The sequence below is a fragment of the Strix uralensis genome, chromosome 3 (assembly GCF_047716275.1).
Source record: "Strix uralensis isolate ZFMK-TIS-50842 chromosome 3, bStrUra1, whole genome shotgun sequence".
NCBI lineage: Eukaryota > Metazoa > Chordata > Aves > Strigiformes > Strigidae > Strix > Strix uralensis.
Window position 1 is genome coordinate 133,874,007 of NC_133974.1, and position 24,888 is coordinate 133,898,894.

Consider the following 24,888-nt stretch of genomic DNA (forward strand, 5'->3'; position numbering starts at 1 on the left):
GGCCTAGTACAGACCTGCAGAGCCTCTGGATAAATTGTATTTTCCAAGGGTTAATTAAGCTGTCTTGAGCTTCTGCATGAAGGGGAACAAACTGGCACTTGCAGCGTTTTCTGAAACCTGCTGTCGACATTACAGTCCCTGCTGCTTTTAGCTGTATCGATCCAATGCCTGACCTGTGAAATCCTTGATGGCTGCTAACACTGGAAGCTTACTGGAGCTTTCCAAGGGAGCTTCAGGACAGCTTGTGTAGTCAAGTACAATTACCTGTCCCTCCAGGAGAGCCAATTAGTTCACAAAGAGCTGGAGCAGAACAAATGTTTTGTGTGTGATTTAGAATCTTTTAAAAAAAATAAAAGCTTTGTTCTGTCTGATTCTTTTGTTTCTAATTTTATGATTATTGCTCCGTTCATGACAATCCACACTGCATTTCCTTACATGTCTTATAAATGACTACTTGGGCATGAGAAAACAGGTCTACAGCTATTATTTTTTTAACAGGAAAAAGCCTCATGTGCGATGCAAAAGCCAGCCTTAGTAATTTTAAATATCATGGACCTAAAAGTAGAATGCTCACATATTGAATATTTTCATAGCCTTAGATTAATGTGTTTAAAGCTGACAGCATATGTAGATATTTGTGCTCAAATTTTTATAGCACATATATACATATATGTATATATAGTTATACACAGATCTCACTTTAAATTCTGGGTCTTGATTTCTGAAAGTGAAAAGACAGCAACTGTTGTACAAAAAAAAAAAACCACCAACATAAAAAGAGTGGAAACTAGAGATCACCATGTATATTATAACCCAGTTAATGTAGTATTTTTAACTTTTTAAAGTAGAAATAAACGACAGTGAAGGAAGGTTTAATCTCTGTTATTCCCAACAACCTTACTACTTGGCTCAAGTTGTACAGGGGTAACAGAGCAGCATTGGCTTGGGAACAAACCTCTTCAATTAATCTGAGCTAATAATTCAAATGAGGACCCAATAATTTAAGTGGTCAGTTACAGTGGACTGAGTCCAAAATATGCAGTGTTCTGCATATAAATCAGACTACAGCAAAGGTGGTTGCAATAGGAAAACGTTGGATGGTTATCAGCTGGTGGGGAGAGATATCCTGGGGTCAGCGATTGAGTTTCACAGGTATTGCACAGCTCATAGCCTGTTGCTGAAAATGGAATCCTTGGGGGTTTGATTTTTTTTTTTTAGGGGCGGTGGGGAGGGTTTGGGGTGATGGTGGTGGGGTTTTTTTTAATGTTCCCTTAGAAGAGTGGTAGAGAATAGATCTCATTGGCTTCCAGTTTAGGGCTCAGGGTTCAATGACACATTCATTACATTTGGATTCCTTCCAATCCTAACAACTCTTGGCATTGCCATTCTGCTTGAGAAATGGAAGGAAGGGGAGTGGGACACAGACCTTTTCATTTCAAGGTCACTGCTTTGATGAGGTCTGGGTTAGCAGTGACCAAAAGTTATTACTGCATGATGACTGTTTTGGTTTCCAGTGTGAAATGAGACGATGGTCTTTTAGTCCAATTCCCAGTTGAAGAATGTTCGTAGTACAGAAACCACCATTACAACTGACACTAATTGGCACTCTGCTTAGCAGTGATAGCACATAGACCAAGGATGGAATGGGCATTAGAAAGGATTTATATTCGAAGTCTTTGCGGTTGTCCTTCCAAAGGAGGCTTGAAACACTGCAGTACAGCAGTGAGGAGACATAACTTGCTGTTTCATTTACTCTACAGGTGTGTCTTGTAGGGGATGCAGATTTCCATGCTATCAAGTTGGCAATTCTCACAGGTAGGAGAAAAAACTGGTTGATCCCCTGGGCAGACAATGGTAACTTTTTTTTGCCAGAATAAATGGTAAAAAATTCTTACTATTTTTTAACCAGAGTAAATTTACCATGTAACTTATGTTAGAAAATTGGGAGCACTTAGATTCACAGCTGAAAAATAATCCTGAGTCAGTCCTTATGCATAGGGAAAAAGGCTGTCATGCTCAGGTACTGGTGAGGTCTTTGTGAAAGTTGTAGTTTCCAAGCCTTTTCCTAAAGCGTGAGCATATGCAGGAAATGGCTTTTGTTTACTCACTTCCAGAATTTGCTTTTATTGTTACTCTAAGTGTCACTAAATCACACACATCAATTTAGGAGAAGATGTAAGTTTGGCTTAAGTGCTTTTGTCAGCTTCTCATCAGCTCTGGGAACTTGTTTTACCTCTTGCACTGGATGTATTATGATACAAAAGGTCATGAAAGAGACGTTAGGAGAGAAATCCACATCAGGAGCTGCTACAGCACAATTTGCTCTTGTCAGGCAAGACAGCTATTTTTCTGATGATCCTTGCAGTCTCTGAAGCTCTCTTTAGCATGCGCGGGTCAGCACGTGGTCATTCTTTTTCATTGCATTTGGGTGCATGCATCCATACTTCATAGGTATGCAAGGAGGATTGTTGATGCATTTGGCAGCCATCTTTCTGGTTGAGATGGAACATCTTAAAAGAGAGATCCAGGAACATTATTCTTACATTAAACTTAATCAGGCTAAGTTTGTGTCTGGCATATTCATGGCAGCAGAGCCATCTGTAGTGGGAGGGATTGTTGCAGTGTCTCCTCTAGTTGTGCTTCTGCCAGGATTCTCTGACTCCTAGATGCCTCAGTGGAGATGAAAAGCATGGACTGTGTTGGAAATTCATCGGTTGTATTGACCAAGTGACATTGCATAGAAACTGGAGGACTAAGATTTATAAATGTGCCTGATGAACCTTCAGGATGGTGAGAAGGTGCTTACCATTTGAAGGGACACTCACTGACATTCAGAGATTTCCAAGAAATCTACTGGCAATGATAGAGCAAGATGATCCTGTAAAGGGTGAGGCAGTATGCTTTGTAGGTGGTTTTTGTTTGAACTAGCAGCTCCCACAACTACATTTAGCCTATGGTCTTACCAAATGGTGGGTGAAGGAAGGAACCACGGGAACTAATTTTGTTTGACTTCCACTGGATTACCTATATACTGCACTAAGTATCAACAAATGCCTGATCCTTTGTGCATGACATGCCCTCATAGTAACCGTGCTGAGCTATAAAATGATCAATTATTTACATGGGAAGCATAGCAAGTCTGAGTGACACTTCTGTAACCTGGAGCTTTTCAATTAATAAGTAAAACCATTTCTTCTACTGTCAGTGGCCTGTATCCTTGAATGCTGAGCTGCATGCTGGGCAGCCAGAAGAGGAATTGTAGGAACACAACGCCATACATTTGCTTTGCTGGTGTAATTACTTGGTGACATTGTCAATATTATCTACCTTGCTTAGAAGAAAAAGGATATTATTGTGAAAATCTCTGCAATAATACTAAATGAAGCCTTACTTAGAGATTTTCTAAGGAAGCATCATAAATTATATTGTAGCAAGCTTTCAGAACAATTCCTTTATTTGGATTTCTCCCTTTCTTCCCTGCTACTTCACAGTGAGCTCAGAAAAACTCCATGATGTGGTGGGCAGAAAGCCCAGGGTTATCAGTAAGGAATAAGTGTTAACTTATACCACAAATGCTGCAGTATTCCTTGCAGCATAGTAATTTTTGTCCTTTGGGTCAGGGTTAAGGACAGTACAGCAGCACTTTCAAACTGACTTATGAGTATGAGAAGCTGCGAAGGAGGTCATCTTGTGAAGGGTCAGCAAAAGCAAAGTAACAAAGTGTGTGGAAGGAAAATGTTTGATACATTGGTGGTATATGCAAGAGACCAAGTGAAATCTTAAGAGTAACATTCAGCATATAATCCTGGAAGTTCATTTATGCCTCTTCACGTTTCTGTTTCAGGTGTCCCTCAGAGGAGGGCAACCCATTAAGGAAAAATAGAAGCAATTCATACCACCAGAATTTTGCAGTTTTTCAGTTATTAGCTTTTATCCCCTGATGCCTTTCTGCAGAACAGTCTCAGGTGTCTGGTTCACAAAAACAGCCACTCTTACATGGCCTAGCTGTATGCAGGGGGGAAGAGTGGCAGCGTGCCAGTAGAAGCATCAAAAGCATGTGCAGAAATGCTTTCTGTGACTTCCAGGTGCAAGAGGCTACCTGTCCCCCATTGTGCTCCAGTACCGTGAGTAAAGCAGACCGTTTTTATTCAGGAACACACACTGCTGAAGCCAAGTCCTTTTCTCGCGTATTTGGAGAGTCATAGACTCAAGGAGATCCTGCATCCTGATGAAATTGAGCATTTACTTGGGCTACAGCATGGAATTGAAGGATTCTAGTACTGAGAGGTGCAAAAAGTCAAATTTATGTTGGGTGACTGATCAAGGCTTTTTTGGTATGTGTTCATTCCCATGACAAGTCATTGGAAATTCTGTGATTCTGTGAACAGCATGCCTGACTGAGGAGATTTAACATGGTGCTAAATAGCTCCCATGAAAAAAAAGTACCTGTGCTCCACACTTCCACTGAGCCACTAGAAGTGGTACTCTGGGCATGTAATGTCTGGTAGGTACAGACTTGCATTAAGTTCATAAAGCATGCAGCTAAATGTCCATATGCAAAGCATGTGTGGTGAGCTAAGTCAGCTGTGTAAGGAAACGCCCGCTTAAGGTCTAAATGTAATATAAGCCATGATGCTTATTAATTAATTCAATGGGTTTGTTCATCCCTCGGCATTGAAACAGTTTGAGCTTTTCCGGTGCAGAGATTTCATTTCGCTTATCCACAATAATCATGTGCTCCATGGCCGGAGAGGTGGTCACATGAAAAAAAATAAAAATCCTATTGCATAGCCTACAGTGTCCCTACCCACTGTTGCAGCTTTCCAGTGGTATTCATAAAAAATGGATTTGGGCAGATTATAACCATTCTTCAAACATCTGTGATATATCACTATCCACAAAACACTTGGGCTTTAATTGTTTGAAATGCCTGTCTTAAAATGATCCTTCTAAGAACGAGTTTGATTTTTCCTTTTTAATGTAAGCAACATTTTTATGTTCTAAAAAAACCCCAAATCCTACAGCATTGTCAGAACTGCTGTGTTCCACTTTATGAACCCTGAAGTAATGGCTCTGCAAAAGTATATGCAGAAGTCTGTTATTGACTGCGAAGACATTCGGTACCGATTGAGTGTGAACTAAAGCATCATTTTCTCTCTCATACCAGCATCAAGATAATATTCCATTTGAACCTCTGATTTGATTGATACATCTCAGCAGCAGGACACTTAGACTTTTATGTCATAAAATGAAAATGAAATATTTTATGTCACTGAACACAACAGTCTGGCATGCAGTAGTTAAAATCCAATGAAGTTCCAATCAATCCTGTAGTTACTAAACTACCTAGAATCTTGCATTTTTGCTCCAAGAGGGCTTCCAGGAAAACGTCGTAAAGTTAAAATGGTGACTAGTCAGTATTTGTACTTTAAAGGCTTCAAAATTTTGCAGCTTGCAATGGCTGCTAAATACAGACAAGCGGTTGCGTGAACAGCAGCTTGAAATACAGGATATCCAACTCACCTGTTTTGCAAACTGTAAACTCTGTATTTTACAAGCATATTGACCTACGAGTGTTCAGATAGATACATTGTCCTTTGCTCAACTCGGGCAACTACTTTTGAAAAGTCTTTCCTAAAAATTCTTTTAATAATGTACTTTTAGTAAAATGCACGTGATGTTTGAATTCTTCAGGTTTTATAAGGCAACTATCTGTCCATTAATCTAGAAAATATTTAACTCAAATATATCCTCTCAGCATTGGGGTAATCCATTGCTTGTGTTTTTAAGAAAGAAAAAATGTACAGGTTGTTTCAACTCTTTATATGAACTGCCTGTCTTGACAAGTTCTTAACTTCAGTATATTGTGCCTCATTAGTACTTTAAAACCTGCTGAAGCTAAACTGCATCTTACTTGCCTATTAGTTCAACCTTAGGCCCATCAGTAGAGCATTACCCAATGTCTTGGGAACAATTAAGGCATGCCTTCCCTACCAAACAGTTTCTAAGTGGACAAAACATATTTAACAGTAGAGTTTGTGGCACACAGAATGGAAATGCAATGAAAACTACTGGGAATATGCATTAATCCTAATGCTGAACAAGTTCCTAATAACTCACTTGAAACTCCTGGGGATATAGTATCAAGTATGTACTCTCTAAATGCTACTAATGAAACATTTACAGTCTAGAGTGATAAAAGGAAAATAGAAGAGTCTGTGGCCAGTTAAAGGGCTACTTGAACAACACCCAGAATGCAAACTTAAGATGTACGTGATTATTGATCTTTTCAGCAAAAAGACTGTATGAATAATATTCATACCATACCATTAGAAGCTAAAGTAGCCTGGGAATTAAGCATCAGCAGGAGAGCAATTGATGGATTTAGACAGGTCAGACAATGTCATTCTAAAAGCAGCTAATCAATATGGACAAATGTGTCAGAAAGGTGATTTGAAAAATGACTTTATAATAAGGGAGGGAAAAAAAGCCAGGTTCCTTAGGTCCCCAATTTTTCCTCCCTCAGAATTTATATATTATTGAAACAAGGTTGTTAACTGTTTCACATTTCCACAAGCTGCAAAAAGAAATTAAACTAAAAAACCGCAAGGGCAAAGCTACAGTTTCACCCCACTGAAGATGAGTAAATAGGCTGACACCAGGGGAATTTTGCCCCGAGTAGCTACTGTGGTCTCCCCGCTGTCCAATTTTACAGCTGGGCCATACGTTATCCCACCTCGTTTTGAATCCCCTTTGAAGTTGCAAATTTAGCATCAGAATCTGTGTAGCATTTTGTTGAAAAGGGTTGCTCCAGCCTCCTGAGGAGGGAAGACCTTTCTGAGCTGGATTCTTTCTGCAACAAAAGAGCTGTGATGGTTTTAACTTGCTGGCTTAGGTAGCTTTCCAGCTTCTTTGTTCTCATTCAAGTGGTGCGAAGTGGTCAGAGAGATGCCACTTGATTTCCAGTTGGACTTCTTCAGGAGTCGACTGCCAGCCATTGGATATTGTTAAGCTTTTGTCTGTCAGATTAAAAAGTGCTCTACATTAAAGTGCGATGTTGTTTGCTCTTGCGGTTCACCATAACCTATCAGCCGCCCGAACAGCACACGCTCATCATAGCTTGTTTAATTCTAGACTCCACTCAGCCAAACTTCTCACCAGCATCTATCCTCCCTAAACCACAAAGAAATTCTAGTGACTAATGCTTAGGGCGCCAGGTTAATGTCAGGTAACTGGACTTCTGACAAAAGCTTCCTATGTGACCTATTGGACACATAACCAAACCCGTCCTTTGCTGCAATTTTCCCGTCTGTAAAATAAGTAGAATAGTATTTCACCACTTGAGAAGTTCATATTTACCAACTCCCCTGAGATATTCCAATGGAAGGAATAAAAGAGGAGGTTTATAAGGATTTAGAGGATTGTTATTGTTTCTGCTTTCATCAAAGACATGGCTACCTTCAATTTATTTGCATCTCAAAAAGTAGGAAAAATGGATCATTGAAAAGCAACAGATGTGAAAGTTCAGAACCAACTTCTTGTTCCTTTTAGTCTCTGTTGTCTCAGAGAACACTGTTAAATGCATCGGTCCCACTGAAATTCTTCTCTAGCATCTTTCCCTGTGTGACTCCCCTTTCTTTGATCCAGTAGTTAAATGTGTCAGCTGATGGATGATGTTTTCTTCTCCAAAATGGCCTTTTCTTTTTGAGGCCCATCTGTGACCTGTCACCTGAGCAGGAATTTCAGTTTCAGTATCCTGCAAGTATTGTACTACAGCTGAGATGATTCGCATCGCGTCCCTAGAAGAAGAAATACTAACTTGGGTATCATCAGTAACTTGACAAGCGTTTTTTGTTACCCTTTGAGAAAATTCTCATGTCATGACTGTGGATGAATGCGGTCAGGATGAATGTGGTCCCTTCTATGCTGGCAGAAAGGAGGGCTCTTGGGGAAGGTTGTCCATTGCCACCCTCTGGGCCTTCTAGGGAGGAATGAATAGAGTCATTGTAATGTGGTACCATCTGGAAGCAATTGGAGGCAGGGTAAATAATGAGGAACAATGCAGTCAGATTCAATAGGCTTTGGCTTGTGTAGGTACTAGGTCAATAGATGTCAAATACATTTCAATGTAAAAAAATAACACAGGGCCAAGAAGTACAGTTGGGGATTATTTACTAACCAGGACATTTATATAGCATGCTGATGAGGAAAAGGATTTTGCAAGTTGCAGTGGGGCAGTAAATAAAATTCAGCGAAGACATAAGGTATGTGAACGCTGATGCCATCGCACTTCTAGGAATGGCGATTTGTTCAAAGCTATCGTACTCTATCCTTTTGCTGCTAGTTACATGTTTATTAGACTTATATGTGTTTACTCAATTCTGAGTCCTGGCTTAGGAAAAATATTTACCTGGTCTTGAAAAACATTTACCTGTGTGAGGTGCAGCTTATGCCTAGCTTTGATTTCACTCTGGAGAACAGGCCTTTCAGCTCTGGATCTGAGCTGCAGCTAAACCTTAGGGACAATCATAGAGCTCATAACCGAAACCTGATCCCTTTCCCACCTCTTCTTCTCTTCTTCCCCCCTGAACAACATAGTTCAAGAGGTTTGGCTTCAAGGTTCCTATTTCTCCTGTAACTGTTGGTAATTATTTAAATAACACAAAATCCCCAGAATGCACAGTATATACCTTATTTATTACGAGATCGTCATTTGTTGGTCGCATTAGTTCTGTGATCAAGTTCAGAGGAAAAACCTTTAAGAATATCAGTTTTTTTCTTTCCTCCATAGTCCTGCCTCTTTGGCATGGGTGCTCATGGCAATTCCCACTAGTAGCAATAGGTATTGAATAGGCTTTTTTCTCCCCTTAATGTTACTTCAGCAGCACAAGGTCAGTACTTCTTTCCCTCTGGTTTTCCCACCTCAGGAGAGTAACATTTTTGAACAGCAGTCCCCAGTGTTTAGAGCTACGACGTCGTCCCCCAATCCTGAAGCTCATCTTTGCTCCTAAGAACAAAACCGTATTCTCCATAGTGCAACGTGCCCATGATATTAACCCTGTAACCCGCTGAGCTCCTGTCGCCATCTGCAAAAATAGATCTGGAGACTGTTTACAAATCACAGTGATATTCCCAGGAACGCTGCGTTGTAAAACAACAGTTTGTCTTGAATGTAGTTTGATTTTTCAAAACAGTTTTATCTTGAAAGCAATCCTGTAAGCCCTATCAAGCAAAGCCCTAGTTCCAATGTATCCGTTTGCTGAATTAAACAGCGCTAAACATTTAACATTCTAAATGAATTAGGCTGGGAGATGTGAAGAAAGCTGAGCTTTAAGATGAAATGTAGGACAAACTCAAAAGGATGTTTTGCCTGTTTCATTCAGCATTAGTATCTTGCCTATAGGCCTCCCTTTGAAATAATCTGTGAACATGGTTACCATATAATTAGCTGAGCAGTAAGTTAGGTGTTTAAAAATATTTTTTCAGGTGCTTTTTTGTATTCATGATAGCTTCTCAACACCAAAAATCAATCTCAATCAAAGCTGCTACTGAGTTTATCATAAATTATCATGAAAAGGTTTTCTACTGAGTAGATGGTTAATTACTATCTAATTTGAATAATTTTGCATATTAATGAGAAATGAATGAAAATCATTTTTAGATTTTTAACTTCAGCTGAGAAACCCATGGAGATAATGGCCCCCTTTTAAGATGCATGTGATCCTGTTACTAAAGGAGACTGAGAATTTTTTTCATTTACCAACTTGTTTTAAATTGATTAATGGATTAGCGTTTTTGTCATTAATAAACTATATCCAAATGAAAGACAAGTTCATTATTTGACTGTGTGGCCTTATATCTGCTGCCAGAAAAAAAGTAACTGACTGAAAACAGATTAAGGCTTTGCTTAGGGAGGATGTAGCCTTGCACAATCCTTTGTAAATGCCAGAAAGCCAGAAAACTGCAAAGTTATGCAGAGAGCTGGTCTGAGGTAGGTAGCGATTCACGTGCTTTGTTCTATGAAACGTGAAAAAGTATCACAACCACAAGCCCCTTTCTTCTCCTCAGCACCCACACCTAACTGTAAGCGGTCAAGAGCCCTGCCTGCAGAGAATGGGCGATACAGCCCTCCTCTGTGCTGCAAAAAGCTATAGAGCTATTTTGCCATGGCAATCTCAGCCTGGCGGGTGGAGCAGCCTTTGTGCTTCCAGGGGGCTCCTGCGACAGGGGGAAGGACCAAAAGAGCCTTGGTGGTGGTTTGTCCTGCATTGCTCTGCCTTCAGGCTTCCTTGGACACCAGTCCTCGTACACCAGTTTACAGGGAAGTTAGCCAAATTACTGCTGCCCTGTTGCCTCACTGGATCCAACCAGTGCTGCATCTGCAGTGAGAGATGCGAGACTCAAAATAAAAATTTGCACAGCAATGGGAGTATGAGGCCATTGGAAGCTGGGAACTGTAAATGCCAGTAGATCTGGGCGCTCTGCAGGCCGCCTGTGTTTTATGTTGTCTTTTAGTACACGTAAGGCCTTTAGGGAGATGACAGTCTCCTTGCAGAGTATCTAGAATAACATAGCCCTGCTTCATAATTGCGTGGTTCTCTGCATGCTGCAGCCATACAAATAGTAAATAAGGATAAAATACACACACCACTGTATGGAACCACACGCTTGTTTGGGGATGTCTAGTTAATATTGCATCTATTAGGACTTGGGTTTCTGGGATTCCTCCCTTCTGATTTTCAACCATGCAGTGTTTATAATATGAGCAAAAGGAACTTACAATGAGATTGAAAGGTTGTACATTAAAAATGAGTATACAGTGAGCTCTTAGAATAAATAATTAATTGCCAGAAGATATCAGTGGAGCCCACGGAGTGACATTTATATAAATATAACAAGACTATCCAGATTTCTAATGGCAAATATTTAAAGACAGGAGGAAAAATTTTTGTGGGGAAATAAACCATCCCGCTTCAAAGCATATGCCAGACATTACCTGATGTGAGATAGGGAGAAACTACGCATGCTCATTATGGTAGACATTTGACTGCTCATCTTCCTGGAGCAACTGGTAATAACCGTTATCGATAACAGATTACTAGATACTAAGTACGCCAGTCACATATTCTGCCCAGTGGTACATAAATATTTTTTAAATTGTTTTTCTCTACTTTGATGAAATGGAGAGGAGAAACTAGATGCGTTCTTTAATAAATCTTGGAGCTTTTTAAGGCTATGAGCCTTTACTCCTGATTGTGAGGGAAGTGGTGCCATGTTTGAGGGGAATCTGAACTTTTCTAGGAGTAAGTTTCTTAAAATATGATGTTGTGATAGCTGAAATTGCACAAAATAAGAGGTTGAAATTTTCAAAATGGAAGAGGGTGTTTAGCACACACTTTTCATTCTTGATAACATACAGCTGAATCTACCAAAAGGTTTGGAAGATGTAGATTAATGTGAAATGTAACCAAAACTGTAGGGACATGACAGAATGTTTTTGAGTCAGTTCTGATCCCTGCTATGATCTTTTCCTTAACTCGGTCTGTATTTTTGCAGCAGTTTAAATGTTGCTTCCAACATATAAAATGTTTTGGGGATTAGCACTTTTTCTGTGTTGGCGAAGACTTCCTCACCTCCGTTCCCCTCCATTGTCTGCTTCCTTATTTTCACTTCTGGGAAGGACTACCATGTGTGTGGCTCAACCAGCATTGGGTGGGATTTGTCTTGGGAGACCTCTAAGGATAAGCTGTGGACATCAGACTGTACCACAATTAAAAATGCTATGTCAGTGTGTCAAAACACTGGAAAAGTGAAGATGGGAACTGTGTATCAGAAGCAGCTGGTTAATTAACACAATTTCTTTAGTATGACAGTATTTATTTTAGGACTGGGAATGAAATACCTGTAGATTTATTTTAGGACTGGGAATGAAATACCTGTAGAAAATAGATGTTGAAATGAACAATATGAGAATTTAGTAATGATCAGTATGCTTCTCTTGCTCACCAGCAGGGCACCTCTATATCCAAGTCTACCCAAACAAAATGTTTCCTTTTGTTTAGAACATCATTACAATCTGTGCTAGTGCTGATAAAAAAATCTTAACAATCATAACTCTTAACAGTGTGTGGAAACTCCTACATTTTACAAGTACAAGCTAATAAGCATGTGACCAGCATCTTTTGCTGGCATTAAGCCATACTTTACAGATACTAACATTAATGTGTATCTCAAAAAATATTTGGCCTAGTTCTTACAGTCTTCAATACTCTGATTTCAAAAGAAATTCTGGCTAAGTTTTGACTGCCTGTTTGAGTCAGTAAATTTGTCCCTGGGAACACTATTTCAATGAAAATAATCTCTGTCTGCAGGGGATCTGCAGGTGTGGTTTGTAAATCATACCAATGGGTTGGGTCAGTAAGAAATAATGAAGCTGTGTTACCACCTCTAAGTCACCATGTATGTATGCACAGAACCCGGTGCCTGCCACTGATACCGAAGTACCTAATGAACTATTATTTTCAGGTTTTCTGGTTTCTTACGTTGTAGAAGAGGCTCTACTGCCTGTACATTTTCTGGTGAATAAAGTATTTGCCATCATCAGAAACATCAGCAGAAGGTCAGACTGACTGCATGAGAATTGTGTGAATATTTTTGCAGCTTTCATTAGCAAAATTATTTTAATTAGTGAAGCCCAAAGTAATTGAAGATAAGGTCATTTTATTTGTTTAGGATCAATGCCTTCATCACCATCCTGGTAGAATAGATTTCTCCAGTTGTGAGGACTAACTCTAATCTGGTGTAAATCAAGAATAACTCCACCGAGGTAAAATAGAGCCCTCTCCACTATAAAATGGGAATCCTAAGCACTGCTGTAATGGTGAAGAGTGAAGCTGGGTGTCCGTTCACATCTGGTCCCTTTCTGAGGCACTTTGCCGCTCCAATAGTCTTTGGACTATTTGGACCTATAGGATCATCTGCAAAAGTACAGTACACTTAATGTGTATGTACACTTAATACACTTACTGATATGAGATGTATGTCCATTATATCCAAGGTAGTATATGAATGCATTAGGGCACTGACCTTGTTCAAGGTGTGAGCTCCTCACCCTATAACCACAAGCTGGCAAATTTCTTGCCAGCATGATCATTCTTACAAGCTGTAGTAAGGGGGAAAGGCTCCTTCATGCTACACCTGAGTACAAATGTTTGATCATATATTTTCCATATACCTAGTTATTTTTTCAGGGAGACCACACATAGGTAGAACGAGAGGAGTAAAGGCAGCCAAAAGTTAAGAGCTCTGTTGGCATGACATTTTCTTTAATTTGGTGATGTTTTCACCTCTCCACTATGTACATGGGTTCATGCACAAATTTCCGGTGCACCTTTTTGTGAACTTCTCTCTTAAATGGCACAGCTCTAACTTCAGAATCAGTCATAGGAAAGGCGCTGTTCCTAGAAGCCAGTGAGATTTTTAAGATCCACATGCTTCAAAGACCATTTGAAATGATCAAGGGCAGGGACCACTCATGAAAATTACCATGCGCCAAGAAGCCAGACATTTAAAATAAAAACACCACAAATAATTGCTGGGCTTGTTCTATATCATATGAATTCATAGAGTAATGACCAAACTGTGGCACAGCTCCACTCTCACTTATAGAGTGTAAATTTATAGTAGTTGCAGTAAAGTCAATAGCATTTCTTTGGACTTACAAAGGTTACTGAATGTCAAATTCTGCTTTCAGGCTAGAGAACAAAATAATTCTAAAGATATACTGAGAGCATGATCCTAATTTGCTTCAGCAGCCTTTGGCCTCTTTGTCATATAGAAACCCAGGAAATTACAGAAACTTCAGGTTTGTGTTCCTTTTAAAGAGTGGATGATTTTTCAAAGACCGTCTGAGGAAGCGGAATGTGTACCAGTTAGGCACTGGCCTGGTTTTGAAGGCCTGGTGGATATGCGTGCCTTCAACTGGAACCAGGAGCATTCACTTGCTCAACTGGAACTGGGTGATCTTCATTTCCTTGACTACCTGAGGGCAGGCAAAATCCTCCCTCTGCTTCCTGGGGTGCCCTGAAGTGCACAGGCTTGACATACTTTAAAATGATAAAAACTTCCTGAACTCCAAACGCGACTCAGCCCAGGGCTAGCTGTTGAGACAAGTCATGGAGATGTTCCGCCTCATTTCAACAATTAGTGGATTATCCTTATGCTGTTTGATTATCTTTGTTATAGCCTTGTGTGCGTTACTGAAGTCTAATTCCCACTGATTTCAATGTGTAAGATGCGCTTTTTGTTTTAATGATAACTGGAATCTGGAATTAACTATGCCAAATGAGGTTGTGTATGGAGGTCCAAGTTAATTTCTGTTTAATAGAAATAAATACAGGTGATTCTCCCTCAGGAAAACAGAGTCTGCAAGGTTATTTGGCTTGCTGAGACATGTGGATGATGCTTTTATGCCAAGCCTGAATGATGGGCAGGATCAGAGAAGCTTCAGAAGGACATTTTGAATTTGCATATGATCATGAGCAGATAGCCTAAAACAAAATGTCTCGAGGAATGGGAGTCATAAAAAGGAATGGAAAGTGTGGAAGGATGTCCTTGTGTCTTTTCAAGTTGAAGTGAAATATCATAGCTGTGCTCTTATGGCCAAAAATAGGCTTCTATTTAAACCGTATGCCAGTAGAAGTGTGTTTTGGGATGACCCTGCTGGGTAATCCTTCAGATGCACCTACAGCTTTGCAAACCCCTGTAGCCCACGTTTAAATGCATTATGGGTGTGCTTGCACCTCCAGCTATCCTGTCTGCCTTTGCGGGAGCAATGTCAAGCAGAGAAGACCTTGTCCATTGTCCCTGTTGCAAGGACAGCCAGGAGTTGTACTCTGCCTGAGTTCATTAGCTGGTCAGACCGCCTGCAGGAGACAAGCAGACGCTGGTGACAAGGTCTCAGTGGCAACTTTGAATTTAGAGCATTTCTGGGCCAGTTGTGGCAAAAATAAGGTAACACACACTGTTTTTTGCTCATGCATAAAGGATGTGTGTATGTTATAACGCTTGCCTACAGAACAGGTCCCATAGCTAAAGCTGCAAAGCTTTATGCTTTCAGCCCCACTCCAATCCATGAAGTCTCAGCCAAAATGTCAGTACCCAAAAGGTACTTGTGATAGTCACTGTGCTTCTCAAATGAGGTTGCTTTTCATGGAAATGCGGTGACCAGTAACAGGAGTTTGTTGGATGAATTATGTCTTGACACTCATCCAGGCAAAGCAGGGGAGGTGACAGATAGTTTGGCAGAAGAGGCACAGTTAGCATATGAAAGGATATCTATAACATATGGGCATCAGTATATATTTGTGGATTAATACATAGCTATTCTTCTGAAAAATAGGTTTTCAAATTGTCCTTTCTGCTTAAAAAGTCAATGAAGGTTTAATTATAAACCCAAACATACCTAATACATATGTAAGAGAGATCCTGGAAAAAAAATTTTAGAGGACACAGGATGAAAATAAAGCCAAAACTTGTCAGTGTAACCATTAACTACAATAGATCAATGCCGGTTTACATCACCTGAGAATCTAGCCAATACTATCAATTTGAGCACATGCTGTCCTGCATCTCTTGTGGTATTTATTTTTAGTTCTTAGGATACCTTTGGCAAAATAAGGTCCTGCTTTATTCTAGGGGCAAGTCTTAAACAAACTCTGTTTTTTTAGAGTTGTTAGAACATTGCCTAATATTCTTTTTCAGTTTAGTTTTATCTGTGTATGTAGAATAAGCCAACTCTATACAGTACCTTAGAAACTCTGTATTTCCATGGGTTATAGATTTTTCTTATATATTTATGTACTAATTATATAACTAGCTTTGTAAACTTGTACTTCTTAGGTAAGATGTTCCAGAAATCAAAACAGTCAACATTAAACACCACAAGTACAGCTGCAGTTTTAAATATTTTATAATCCAATCAAATTGTTTGAGTAGTAATGCATTTAAATGTTGTTATGGAATCCCCTCTAGACTTTTTAAAATGGTTACTCTGTTCTTGGCTTTGCTATTTATGAAATTCATATGGGATGACATTTTTAATAATAGAGCATTTGACTTACAGAGTAGCAATTCCTGCAGTGTCTCAGTATAATCTATAATTTTCTGACTGAACTTTCAGAGGGACACAAACACATATCACACTTTTATTAATGAACATATACATCTGTTGATGTTGCCATAATTGAAATGACCTTAAGTGGGAAGACCTACATAAGTCATTTAGCATTTTTTATGATGCTTGGGTGAAGATGCGGTACAGATGCAGCTTTAGGAAGCTAAAGCAGGAGTACAAAAGCTGTGCTAAAATGATGAAGGCAGCTTTAATTTGGAAAAAGGCACAAAGCAAAACACAGCCCACATATAATTAAGCAACATCCGGTACTATAGAGTCGGACAGAAGAAAGCTATCAGGGAGTCTAAATTACCTCTCCTCCCTAGAGAGGATGGCACTGTCAGGTCAGGGCTGTGCTAAATGCTGGGTAACATGAGGGTATTTGATTGCAGTTGCATTCACTGTACAGAGGTTGTGGATAAACTGAGGACATCATTTCTGAGAGGCAAAAGTTCCTTAACCTCCTGAAGCACAAACATGTGTCAGAAGGGCATTTATAAAACAACAGCCAGGGCTTTGGGAAGGAAAAAAAACCCAAACAAAATGACAAGCACTCGTTCCTTTGCAGTCCATCTTCGGCTCTCTTCTACTGAAAGGCACGGACAGAAGCCAAACAACTGCATGAAACTGGGGCAAAAAGTTGCGAAAAGACTGGTGGGAGGCAGGACTCCTGGGCCCAAGTCAGCAGGGCCTGATTCACCCGGCATCCTGTGCCCGAGCTGCTGGTGGCAGGAGGAAAAGAGCACAAGCAGGGAGCCTTCAGTCTCCCCCACTCGTCTGGCTGTAAAACCTGTACTTTCATGCAGAGGTGCAGATGTCAGCTTCCTCTTCCTTAAAGTCTGTGACTTCTCCTTGCTTGCTCTCACAGGTGGCTCCTCTGTGAGAGGGTGTGCTGTGAAGTCCCCAGCCAGGGCTGTGGCGTTTCCTGGGCAGCCCTGTGGCAAGGGAAGGGTGGTCTAGCACAAGCCTCCTGGGTGAACATCCCGAGAACCACAGAAATGTAGCCAGGGTTCCCAAGGTGGCCTTGTTTTGTTTCAGCAACACTTCTTCTGCCCTTTCTGCATATTTCTTCATCTGCTTAAGCGCATGGAATGATTTTTCTAGTGATTATGGCCAAACCAGATGCTCCCATGGTGAAAAGCAGCGTACGTAGCTCCACTGGCTTCAGAAGCATAAGCTAAGATAGTGCTGCTGATGGTTTTCATTTGCTCAGCACTGTGGGAGAGTTTGATGTGGAGTTTAGACCAGAAAAACTTTCAAGAGAGAGCCTACAGGTGGAGGGATAGATCCTGCTCCCGTATACACAGTTGTAAATCTCACTACATGAAAGCTCTGGAGCTACTCCAGCTTAACTTCACTGAAAATGAGCCTGGAATCAGGCCCTGTAGTGCCTGAGTTACTTCAGACTGTTATTAATTTGAAGGGAGAAAATGAATTCTTGTTAAGGGGAAATAAGCAGTCTTTATTAATAATAATTAGAGAGGGAAGACATTAGTTTTGATATATTGGCTTAATTTGGTGCATAGACAGATCAGTAAAAAATAGAATTAATAATTTTACAAACTGGTAAACATTTTCTGTGGTTTAATATTAATTGCGTTTAAATGTTTCCTTAATACTGTTGGGTTGCTCCCATAGTAGCAGCTACACCAGGGTGAATTGCCTGAGCAACACCGCTTAGCTGCAACGTCAGGTACCCGCTTCAGTCCTCAGTGATGAGGTGGGATGGCCAAAGGCCACCAGGCCTTGAGATCAGAGGCAGCAACACCAGGGTCTATGTGTGTCACCACCAGCTGGGACGCTACATATTTTAGTTTGCATGTCATTGCACTTCTTACAAACTCTTGCTCTGGATTTGTTTCTGTCTACGCTTTCTGTTGTGGTTTGAGGCATGTAAAAGCTAGTATGTGCTGTGATTCCCATTACTCTAGGCCCTGAAGACTTTGGTTGTATGTCTGTTTAGATTGCAAAATTTAGGAGGGGGGACAACTAAGAGTCTTGGGATGTGTGTGCCAACAGCATATTGGAGTCCCTTTCCTGTCATTACACCACATGTCCTCTGAAACACCACTGTGATTGTGTTTTCACTGGCTAAAAGGGAGTGGTGACATGGTCGCCACCACTGCTTCTGAAAGATCTCACTGGTGCTTTGCTTGCCCATTTAATTGCCCTAATCTTCTTACTCTTGTCTTTTGGTGGGATGATGGCACTGAGTAAGGAATGGCTGCAATCCAAATTATTATTTGACACAAGCTAAGAGGAAAAAACACCAGTATCCAATCGCACCAGAAGCCATACGCTAATGTACCAGGATTATTGTGTTCTTCATAGACAGAATGATTGTATGTAATTTTACATGTAATGTTCTCTGAACATATGGTTCATAACATAAAAATCCCTTCATTTTAATTGACACAATAGGCTGGAATGGCTTTTTTTTCCCTTGCCAAAGTACTTGTTATGGTCTGTATCACCTATAATGTGCATTCTGTAAAGCTCCTAACTAGGTATTTGGATGCTGGAATGCAAAAGATTGCTATTTATGAGACCATGAGACCACCTAGTGGGTCAATGATTTGCATTTTAAAAGTTCATTAATATGTACTAAGATCATCATAATGCCAGTGTTTCATCAGACCAACCTTCATCTCATTCTAGTAATAAATATCTTTTAAAAACGTCTTTTAACATAAAACAGAGGAGCAAACAAATGTGTATTTTTGTGGCTCTCAAGTTGCATTAATTGAAAGTTTAAAGGACACTGGGCAAAACATTTTTCTTCCAACAGTGGATAAAATAATTTTTTTCCTTCGGTTGTTTTTAAGAATCCACTAGAGGCTTGAAAGTGAAATCTGTTTTCTTATCTAATCCCTTTTTCTTTCTTCATGGACACATACTGGTTCACTATTGTAAGGCTCCTTTCGAGTGCTAGTCTGCCTGTCATTGATTTTTTTTTTCTTATTTAGGAATAACACTACTGTGTATTTGTTGAGGAGAAAATACAAATATAAGGAATTTTGTGTTTTTCACGCATACTACAAAGAAATACAAACTTTCTTCTGAAAACTATGTGCTAGCTCTTGTGCTCTGTGCCCCATCCAGATTTCCCATTGAACCGGTTTACATCTCTGTACTTGTCTTCAGTTGAAGTAGCCTTTATTAAGCATTATCAGAAACACCCTTTCCTCTCAACCCTGCATCCCTTCTGATCTGTATTCTTTTCCCTTTTGCAGAGAAAATTCAGAATAATAATAATTTGTCTGGGAGAAATATTATGTTTTGATTTTTTTTCTGTCTGTTTCAGAACCGTAACATGGAGGAATTTACTTTAGACTCCCTTTCATTAAAGTTTAATCACAAAGGCATATACAGAGTTAGGTGAACGCCTGCATGACTTGTCTGAAATATAGGTTAATTAAGCAAGCTAAATATACTTTACAGAACAGAACAATAGAGCATACAGTTCTGCAGTTGAATTCAGAGGATTCTGAGACAAAAGTGATCATCCCAACATTTGCACTGAGCTTCCCCAGGCCTGTTCTGAACTTTATACAACAGCATAGACTAGTGGCAAGAGAAAAGATTGTAACCAGGAAGCCTTTACAACGGGTTGTCTTCTGGACTGTGACCCCTCTCAGACTTGAGCTACAGCGAGAGCCTAGTAACCTGTAACTGTGGAATCAGGTCCTTTAGGAATTTTATAAAATACAAATGTAAGTGATAACTACCTTAATTATCTAAAGCTACTTTCTGTTGACTAGGTAAGTGGAAAAAAAAAAATCTCTCGGCTAATGAAATAGCTAATGTGGTAGCAGTTGCATAAACTCACAGAGACAGAAGCAAGTAGGGGTGCTTCCTTCCCTTTTGTTTGATCTTGGATCACCCAGTTGTCTGCAGTTCAACATATTCTCTTACTTTTTTTTTACGGTATGGTGTTTTCCTGACTATATTGGCATAGCTCTCCTTTTGTGTAATCTGAGATGTGAGGTGGGGAGCAGACAGTAAATTTTTTTTCTTAGTTCAGTTTGATTTAATCTACCTCCGTTTATTTCCATTCCTCAGTGGGTTCACTTTGTCAGTGCCTCCAAACCCACAGGATGAGCAAACTGAACAGAAACAGCATTTGCCTCTTGTGAATGGGACTGGCTGCCTCCTCTCTTGCTCAGAAGGCTTATGCTATTTAGCTGTATTTAATTCAAGGGATTTTCTTTTAAACGTCTGCCGAGGAACAAGTTCTGCAGGGCTCTGAAGAAGTAAAACTCCCACTGATTTCAAGAGGGTCTTGCTCAGTGACAGAATGCAGTGTTTGGCCAAAGGAGCTGTAACAACAGTTTCCTTTTCCTTAGTGCGATGGAGATCCCTGCGAGATTTCCCCTGCAAATAGAGCCAGACCACACATAGGATGCTAAGGAGACTGGCTTCTGGTTTGCAAAAGTCTGCATTACGGACTTTGGCATTTTGCTTATCTATTCCTGTCTACTTTATACAGTCATTCGCACTTACGCAAAATGGATGTAAAATGTGAAGGAAAACTGACAGTAATTTTCCACACCTTTTCTACTGTAACTGATGACTAAACGAGGTGCAAGGAAAAAAAAAAAGAGAAATCTCTGTGTCAGAAAAGACCAACTTGTCAGACCTAGAAATAACCCTAGGACAGATTTTGAGTAAATCTGCTGGACTTTTCTACTGCTCATTAGCTAAACCAGAGAGTTTCACACAAAGACCTGATGTTGTTACCTGATCCACCTCTGGACTTCCAAAGAATTCATTCTAGCCATTAGTAAAATACATCCTGCCTCTAGCCCAGCCTCAGATGAACTGGTGTTCCAGGTCCCTTCCTCCCATGCAGGGAACAGTAAGCATGTAGTACATGCGAGATGGGGCACAGCACGCGCTGCTGAGCACTGCTGGTCTGCTGGGCCTGGGAATGGCCAGTCGGGCTGGCAGGGGGCCGTGTAGCTGGAATTGGGAGCGCCATGGGGGGTGTAGAGATGCATGTAGTTATGGCTCTGAATGGTGTCGGTCTCCAGATTTAATAACTTGGGCTCTGTCTGATGCAAACTTCATCTAGAGTGGGGCTGGTATGGGTGAGGTAGGTCAGGTGCCAGGCTGTGAGCAGAGGAACAGAAGTGGTTTGTAATGTTGGCAAGAAGGAGATGAGGCACATGAGGACAAGATGGCGATGATCTTTGGTTAAAGGAGGAGTAAGGCAGCAGTTGGAGAAGCAGCCTGGCAGTGGAAGGGGGGGAGGGAGACCTGGACCCAGAGAGGTAGAGGCTACAGACAATTTTCCCGTGGTTGGCTGCAGAAAAGCTAGGGTAACAGACAGCTGAGTGGGCCAAGTATGAAATCCCAATTGTTTTCGGTTTGGATTTTTTTTTCTGCTAATAGGAGTAGAATCTGGTTGCTTTGACTCAAAGGACTATAACTGATTAGTGATAAATTAGGATCAACTGGCAGAACTTTACTAAATTTTTAGAGTTGCTCTGTTAAAACACTGGAGAATCTGGCCCAGAAGGTAAGTAGTTGGTCCTGCTAAGGTTCTGGACTCAGCCTTTGTAAGGTCAAGACGTTCAGTTCTGGTCTCAGTGTGACTAGTCTGTGCCAGAATGGGTAACTGTGTCTGCAGTTAATCATGAGGGAAAAGCAAAGAAAACACAGTGCCTTTAAAATCTAGGTCCTCTAGCAGGTCTGCAGGGGTTTATTAAATCCTACAACTGAACTGGGGTGACTTCATTCTGGGAGTGGCCAACCAATGCCACTCAGCAAGCTGAACACTGAAAGCTCTGTGTGGCGGAAAGCGACAGGGCCCACATTGCACAACCCAGATTCCAGAGAAAGGGAGATGTCCGGAGCGGCTCTCAAGTGGCTCATGATGATGGTTCTCCCCAGCGGGTTGTCTGCTGTGGCCGGAGATGCTCATTAGCTGATAGCTGCCCAGCCTCTCCGCCAGTCCAGGGAGGTAACACTGGCCTAGATACCTCTAAAAGCCGCATGTGACAAAAGAGGCCATCCCTGTTCCCTCCTCTCATTGCTATTTAAAATATCACAAGAAATTTGAGAGAGATCTTTTCTCATAATTTGCTTTTTTGTCCGCTCTAATGCTTTGGGATATGGTCTGCAAATGTTGCTTGCAGAACATAAGTTTATGATAAAGAATTTATTGAAAGCTAGTAAGAGTTATGTACTTACATGATCAAATATATATATGTGAGCATAGTATTATTTGCTCAAAAAAGCTGATCACAATTTGAAAGCTAGCTCAGGAGAAAAGAGCACTTTCTGAATTACAAAGAGAGAAAGAGGATGAAGGAATTGGAGGGCAGAAGGATGGCACGGCCGGACATTTTGCCATTTGCTACTGCCAGAACTGGTCCGTGACTCTGGATTATAGGAGATACTTGAATGGAAGACAAAAAATTGCATTGGACTGTTTAAGGATGACATTAAAGTGAGATTTGTAGCAATCCTTTTGATTAAGCTAACATTTTCCCTCCTAGTGTCAGGAACCTTGTCAAAATTTAGCTGCCTGTGCTCAGCACTGGCTCCGCTATGGCACAGCTGTGTAACCTTGGACAAGACTGCTGTGAAAAGAGCTGTGTGAAAAGGGGCATTGGGGGCTTCCTCTGCTTTGCTCTGGAGCTGCTTTTAAACTCAGGCGCTTGCCTGGCTCTTTGCCTGTGCTACGCTGCAGGTGAGCCTGTGCTTGGCCACGTACCTCGCTGATCCCGATCCGGCCCCCTGATCTGCTGACTTGACTTCTGGATTCACCCACCCTTTTTGCCATAAGCTTGTCTGGCAATCAGTGAACTCTTGGCTGATGCCGGTTACTGTCACGGGACCGTTTTTGGGTACTGTGAGATTACACCCTTTCATGGTGAGGACACTACCCTGCCCGCTTTGCTGTCACCCTCACCTCCTGTCTCATCCTCTTCGAGGAGCAACCCACTCGTGCTGTTCACTAACACTCGGATCCTTTGGTGCTAGGAATCCTTACCTGTGGTAACAGCACTCTTACTGTGGCCTACTGCAGGGACAGAGCTAAGTAATTCCTAATAAAGTCCTAAGAAATGCCTTACTGGGTCAGAGTGGTGGCCCATCTGTAACCTGCATCTGCAGCAGTGGGAGCAGGAGGTACCAGTACTTCAGTTGCAGACTGAAAAGCAAAAATCTGCCTCCGTTCAAGTCTATGGGACACAGACTCCTAGAAGCTGTCCTCAGGTATACAGTTTGAGGATAAGAGTCTACTCTTCTAAACTGAAGAATACTGTGATCATGCCTAGAAATGAAGAAGCAGCCAGAGAAAGAAAGCAAGCATGTAAAAATGTAGAAAGCAGAAGTAAGATGAGGACTGCAGGGTTCATGAAAGCGATATAGGAGAAAAAGCAATCGTATTTTCTGCCCTTATATCTTTATTTCTGCTCTCTTATCACTCCTAGTTTTGTACATTCTTTTGTCTTGCCCCTTCTATACCCTTCTCTTCTCTTGCTCCTTCCCTGGCATGATGTGATACGCTGCAGCTTAAAATCTTGGCATTCTTTTGAACTGCCAAGTTTAAAATTCTGAAGGCTTTGAGTGGTAATAGCTGAAATATTTCATATTAGTGAAAGGTTAAAGCTAGGTCACCACTTCCCAAGTACAGTCTGAGAGAAAATTAAAAATGCTCAGATTTGCTTACTTCTTAGTCCACCAACTTCAGCAAACATGCAGAGTCAGTCTTTGCTGCTTCTCTCAGAAGTGAAGTGCAGAAAGAAGGCAGTGAGGGGGGCTTTAACTGCCTGTTTGTAACCCTCAGTTTACAGGGCAGGGAGACTGATGTGAAATTTTTGTACTTAGACATAGATTGCTTTTTTTCATGATCTCAGTGTTGGCAAACAAGGTAGTTTTTGTGCAGTGCCCTGGTGCGTTTGAGTTGTGAGGGTTACCTAGTGACTTTTGAACAGACGAAGCACTCTAGGTTTTCCGAGGTTTTTTTCTTTTTTTCTCCTTTGACTGACTGTGTGTACCTTACAGGGTCTGGAAGGTGAGTGAAATCATCTATATATGAATTCTTTCATGAGTCAGAAATTATGATGATGTCATTTTTTTTGGGACCAAGGGTTTCTCCACACTGGCTTATGGTATATGACTCTTCCTCTTTTTTGGGGGAACTTGGGAACAATCTTGTCATTTTAAGACTGTTCTCTGTGGTTCGATGGAAGAAAATAATCCTACTGCTCTCCTAGTCCCTAGATTGTGTCAGACTGGTTTAGCAGAAATTTAGGTGAGTTTCTTTGCTTCCTTTACTTATTTATCCAGGTATGTTTTCACGTCAATTCATTTTCTCACTATTCAGATGTCAGCCAGAGAGTCACAAATCAATATCTGACCACGTAATTTTTTGGTGTAGGAAATGAGGCATGTTTACGGGGTTACAGGGAAAGAATGACAGAAAAGGGCACATTTTAAAGTGAAGTTAACGCTCTGGAACTGGACAGATTGACATCAATCAATAAAGCACAAGGAGCTGCTCAATGGCTGTTGCTTAATCCTCTTCTAGAATGACCATTTACAAGGGAAGGTCATTCAATTTTTGTGCCGTTGTATGTCTCAATCCTGCCTCATGATACACGCAAACACTTTCCTCTGCAAGTTCTCTGGTTCTCAAATTAACTATTAATGAAATGGCTATTGGATTACATTGGTATTTATTACCGCTGTGCTTCCCAGTT